This window comes from Cryptomeria japonica, chromosome 11 (assembly GCF_030272615.1).
Source record: "Cryptomeria japonica chromosome 11, Sugi_1.0, whole genome shotgun sequence".
NCBI classification, from domain to species: domain Eukaryota; kingdom Viridiplantae; phylum Streptophyta; class Pinopsida; order Cupressales; family Cupressaceae; genus Cryptomeria; species Cryptomeria japonica.
Window position 1 is genome coordinate 12,178,878 of NC_081415.1, and position 6,239 is coordinate 12,185,116.

The following is a 6,239-nucleotide window of genomic DNA, read 5'->3' on the forward strand; positions in this document are numbered from 1 at the left end:
AATTAGAAAATTGTGCATAATATAAAAGCATATTTTACTGAGATTAATTTAATTATATTCTAAAAAATTTAATAGATAAATTGAATATGATCTTTAAATAAGTAAAATAAATAGTTTTTCAACAAGTTAAAAAAATTAAAGAAAATAATATAAATATAATAAAAATCATTAAATAATTTTGAGTATGATCTTTAAAAAGTAAAATTAGCAAATTTTCGGTATATTCAATAAAATTTAAAATAAATAATATAAATATAAATTTTTTTTTTAAAATTAACGATTTTTTTTGAAAAATTCTTACATTAATATTAAGAGTAAGTATAGGCATTTTATCATAAACATTAAGAAAAAATAATCTAAATGTTAGAATAAAACAAAATAATTTTGAAATAAAAAGTTTATAGTAAATAATATTGTTAGAGTAAAACAAAAAAAATCTTCATATTAAGAATAAGTATAGACATTTTTTCATAAACATTAAAACAAAAAACATAAAAAAGAGTAAAATAAAATAATTTCTAAGTAAAGAAAAACTTGTGAAATAAATAATAGATTAGTATTAAGAGTTAAGTAATCTAAATTTTAGAGAAAAATAAAATAAACTTTAAAAAAATTCATAAATTTTAGAATAAAATAAAAACATAATTTTCTAATATAATGAAATGATTCTAAAACTTTAAAGTAAATAATACAAATATATTGAAATAACTCTAAATAGTTTTAAATTTTAGAGGGAAAAAGACAAAACAAATTTCCACATTTCCACATTTCATTTAACTATCTATTTAGTGCTTCATGATTTGATTGTGTGTAAAATTTTTACCATGAACGTTTTAGGTCACACAAGGTGGGAGAGAGAGCTCAAAGAATGAAAAAATTAATATTTATAGGGCTTTTAAAAGTATAATATATTATGATTGACTTCATGCATTGAGAATGCTTTCACATTGTACATATAAGATATGTAGCTTACCTTCTGCTTGGACCTTTATTTATGTGATTGCATTCAACTCTTCCAACAGAATTTCACAAAGACATTTGACAAAAGAAATTATATGCCATAAAAAATATTTAGAACTCTAAAACTGTAGCATATATTACTATTGGCTAACCATTGCACCTTCAATTGATGCAAGCGCTAGTTTAGTATTCTAAATAGCTAGCATGCAAGTGCAAGTGCAAGTGCTAGTTTCTTGGTTTCTGTGTTCTATTTTTGTGTTGACTGATATAATAATTTACTAGCAACATTAGCCTTTAAATTTATTGAATTTGAATTGAACTTATTACATTTTTATTGTCCCATTTTTTTTAGTCCCATTTTTTTTTATTACATTTTCAATTAATCTATGTTCCGTAAACGGTGCCACAAGCTTTTATTCTATGGTCTGTTGTGTTTTCTTCATTAAAATGAATTTTCTGCTGTTTTCCGTTTTTTTCTGATTGGCCCCTTTATTTTTCCCAAAACAGTCTAAGAAAATTTAATGATTTTCTAGTGTATCGGGCACGTTTTACGAATTTTCTATTCAATATTACGAACAGGTAAAAGAAATTAGGCATCATGCAGTACGTGGCATTTCCAAAACCATTCGCGTGCCTCGTCTATGCTTCCACATTTTGCAAGCATGCTTTCTAGGGTTAGCTCCATAATTCCTTTCCTTCCACAAAAGCACCTTCAATTCATTTCATTCAGACCTGAGACTGATCCGAGAAGCAGAAACGGATAGAACAGAATGAGATTAGTGCAGTGCAATCTGTCATTTCAAACTCATGACAAATAGCATGTAGCAAAGAGCATGGTGGGACAATTTTTTGAATGGTAAACTTGGAGTTTATTCATAGACTCTTACTAAAATTTAATGCACATTTTTCTTGGCAAGAAATGAAAATCATCAGAAAATAATGATAAATTACTAATATATGCAAAAAATCTTAAATTTATTAAATAAGTTTCTAAATTAATACACTAATATAGGGGAAAGGACCCACTAGTTGTGCACCCTAACTTCGCGCTTCTCAAAATCCTACTTGGAAATTTCAAATCATTCGGATTTTTTTACAGCAGCTTACTTGGCAAGTCCCCTGCTTATAACTAAGGTTTCAGGGCCACATCATCAAATATGATGTCACATCAGCATGCTTTTTGCCAAGGTGTCCAAATCAGCAGATCAATTCATATTTTTGTGCATTTCCTAACAAAAATTCATATTTTTTGTTTCAAACAATAGGTTTTATTTGTTCAATTTTTGGAACAAAAGGTATCAACAACCCTCACAACAATTGATACATTGCTCAACTATTGGGTCCTTTCCCCTATATTATAGATTAAGATTAAATGATAATCAATATATATATTATGACAAGTTTTTATAACAATCTTATTAAAAATATTTAAAAAATCAAATTGACTAAGTTTATAAATCCATATATAAAAAAATAGAATATATTGTAAAAATTCATATTAAAATATTTTATCAATTATATTCTATCATTTAAAATATGACAAGTTTCTAAATTCATATGAAAAAATAGAACTATTTGAAAAATCATATTAAAATATTATAAAATTAGAAACTACATCCTTCTATTTCAAAATATTCTAAATAATTTTGTATTTTTATAATAAACATTCTAAACTAATATATATCAATATTATAAATTATAATATTCTGTGATATATTATCTACTATATTTTCTAAGGTTTATATATAATTTGAAGTGTCATCTATTCGATTTTAGAAAAAAATGTTCTACTAATTTTTTAAGCTGTCAAACACAATTCAAAAGTGAAAAAACGGCCATTTACCCTGTCAAATTCCAGGCCTGCTCGGCATGGAAGGTTTTTGGTCCATTTTTTCCCCCAAAAACCGCTTTGAACAACACCTGAAACTAGTAGGAATTGTGCTTAATCTGAGGTTGACCAATATACCACTCAGTTCAACCATATTTTATGATTTCAGGCGAAATATTGAACATTAGAACGTTTGTCATTGTTTTTGTTCACACTAGAAAGGAGAGATTTTGTCGGAAGACTTTGCATAGCAGCTTTTTCAAGTCCAAAGATTTTGAAGCGCAGGGTTCAGAGATTTTCATATTTCTGGTCCAGATGAATTTCTTCTTTTATTTATTGAATTCTTGGTAATTTCACATTTTTGCTACTAAGATTTAACTGCTATTTTTTTTAAATCATTTAACGATTGATTTAGTTAACCGTAAAATATGATTTCAAAATAAAATTCAGCTTATTTAACAGTTAAATTCTCTCTGAATTAATTTCAAGATTGAGGGATTGAGGTGAGTTCCTTGCCATAGTTTCAGCAAGTTTTTAAATATATCTGTACTCAGCAGATCATTTTTTTACCGTTTTATTTCTTTCTTCCTCAGAGTCTTTCTTTGAATGCCTGCTCAATAATTAAACAATATCAAGATTTCGACATATTACCGAATCATTGGGAAGTAAACAAATTCAGTGATATCAATCTTTTAACTAGAGCATTTCTATTGAAATTAAATCCCTAATTTTTAAAAGCCATTATATAGCCACAGACGAACCGACTACTAATAACATTAGACCTCTATCATCAGGAGATGCATGTTGTCTATTAATTGTTAGGTTATTCCTCATTTCATGATCCCTGTTTGCTACATCTGCATTCGAAACTCTTAGTTCTATAGGTGATCTAATTCTTTGCTCTGTGTGTGGTCTCAACTCTACACTGAATCTTGTAATTATTGGGAATTTACAACCTCATTCTCTTGTAATTTTTGGGAATTGTCATATTGTTGTGGAAGAGATTGAGGATTTCGATAAACTTTGTGGGCAATTGTCATATTGTTGTGGAAGAGAATGATTCAACAATATGACAATTCCCAACAGAGTTTATCTTAACCTGCACCAAACCCTCTGGCACCTCCTCCTCTTCCGCGTCCCAATTCTCAAATCTTGAAGTTCTTGAGATAGCAGGTTCCATCCACACCAGCTCTCCACCTTTCTTCCGAGAGACGAGAATTTTGGCTTGTCTAATTTCCATTTCCTTCATTCTTTTACCTTTTCTCGGATTTTTAGTCTGTCTAATTTTCATTTCCTTCAGTCTTTTACCTTTTCTCGGATTTTTAGTCTCTCTGTTTTTTTTTCTACTTTTGGAACAGTTCAAGATTTCCATGTGAAAACTGTCAATTAACCATAAAGATAAAAATAATTAACTCCAACTTTTTGTAGTGTCTCCAAAAATTTAGGATTTATTTTTCCATAACACAAGCATGATAGAAACACTTACATGTAATGATAGATGAAAAGACCATATATTATATTGTCACTGTAACAAGTGTAACTTAAAATATCCTGATTTTTTTCAAATATTAATCTATCCATTCTTTGATTGTATAATTAAATTTAGAGCATGTATGCTTCAAGATTATGGCGATTGCTCCCAAGCTTCTTTTGATGGTTCTTTACACAAATTCTTTTTTTATAATACCAGTGCGTTGTGTGATTTCCTTAAAAAGAAACATCTGTACGATGCCTTGGCGTAATTGCACCAGAACAAATACTAATTAAATCTTGGGATATTCGGCTTTCTTTGTGCAGAGCTCAGAATCAGTGTAACTTATATAGAGAAAGATAATCAAAGGCAGCTGTGTTTTCCTTTGTGGCAAATTTTTTCTTTTTCCGGATTTCGATGGATTCATCTGTACATTATTTTGAGACGCTATGGAGGAATTTCTCTTTCCAGATTTTCATCCATATTTTTTGTAAGTTGATGCAAAAAGGAAAGTTTCTTATCAGGCAATCATCCGGATCTTTGCCCTGTGCGAAGAGATGGACCTTGTGAGACACCCATGAAGGTAAAATATCAAACAACTTCTATTGTGACTATGTGCTCCACACGATTGTGACTCTGTACTCCACACAAAATCCTGGCTAGAAATTGCTATTTTACTTATTTATAATTTCAGTTTTAAAATATAAACAAAATCGTAATTTAATTTGTGGATTGCTTTAGGTGTGGGGTGCGCCAGGCTTCTGCTGTAGTGCAATACAGAAGCGACGCTCGAAGACTCTGGCAGCAAGCTACCGTCTGAGACTTCCCCCGGAAGAAATTAATTTAATATCGTGTGGTTCATTGAACCACGTATCAGATATTAAACTGATAAGAACAGATACTACACTTGATCTTAGCCAAAAGGCCGAGAAAGGTATGCTTTGATTCGTTTCTTCCTTCGTTATTTATACTGACATTTTCTTCGCTGGTGCTCTCCCCTGTTACATGTGGGATAATTATATCTCGAAAGAGTACTCTTTAATTAGCCAATAGGCTATATTGTGTGGGCTATTCCCATCGAAATTCAGTAATTCTCGTGTCTGAAATTTTTTCCGAGCGCCTTAACATTTTGTGCAAGCAGTGACCTCACGCGAAAATCTTGTCTCAAGCTCAACATAAGTAGTCCTAAAGCTCCGATATTTTCAGATCCAAATACCACAGATTCAAATGGAGAAGCAAATACTACAGATTCTTGGTTCGGTCAAACTCAAACGGACTAGAAATGGGATTGCATTGCCTCTTGAAGTCAAAGATGAGTTTAACATTCAACATCTTTCATTCACTGGACAAAGGAGCCTTTCATCTATCTAAATATGCATTCATGAATATCTTCAGAAAATGTAGATGCAATTCTTCTTTAGATTATCTTTTTCCGAACATTGTGAGGAAAGAGTATGGTGGTGTTAAGCTGATTTATTCTTTGTTTTTTTGTCCTATTATAAGCAAATATGTTGGTCTCATTTGCTAGATTTTTAATTCAAGGAAGAAATGGCTTGTTATTTAAAAAGTCAGTTTAACTGATGTTCAGGAGAATTCAGTATTTCCGTGTGAGTCCTTTCTAGATTCTGGTCAATAATCTTTTACTAGGATTTGGTGAAGCTAGACAGGAATACGATGTTTGAATTGGGGCAGTTTTTGTATACCTTAATTTCGCAAGCATTTGCAAGAGGTGTCAATTACACATCCTTAAAGTGGTTTTCAATGTGGCAACATAATTATGGATACTTACTTTGAGTTTGATGTGGCTGCAAGGCCTTATGATGCCCAGATTAGTTATGATTAATGTCACTATGTTACTTCCTAGCACGTGGTTCTATATGATTTTCTTTAATTGATTCTATACCTCCTACTGATAACTATGGATGATAACTATGGATTTTGTGTGCTTGTCTTAAGATTTCTATGTTCTTGCTTGTGTTA

The 6,239-nt window shown here is 30.4% G+C and overlaps 1 non-coding gene across 1 annotated transcript; it reads right to left on the reverse strand.

The window, feature by feature from the left end:
• Positions 1–5,002: 5,002 nt before the first annotated feature.
• LOC131049551 (U2 spliceosomal RNA) lies at positions 5,003–5,197 on the reverse strand. Its single transcript, XR_009106755.1, has one exon. It is a non-coding gene; the product is annotated as a U2 spliceosomal RNA (small nuclear RNA).
• Between the last annotated feature and the right edge of the window lie 1,042 nt (positions 5,198–6,239).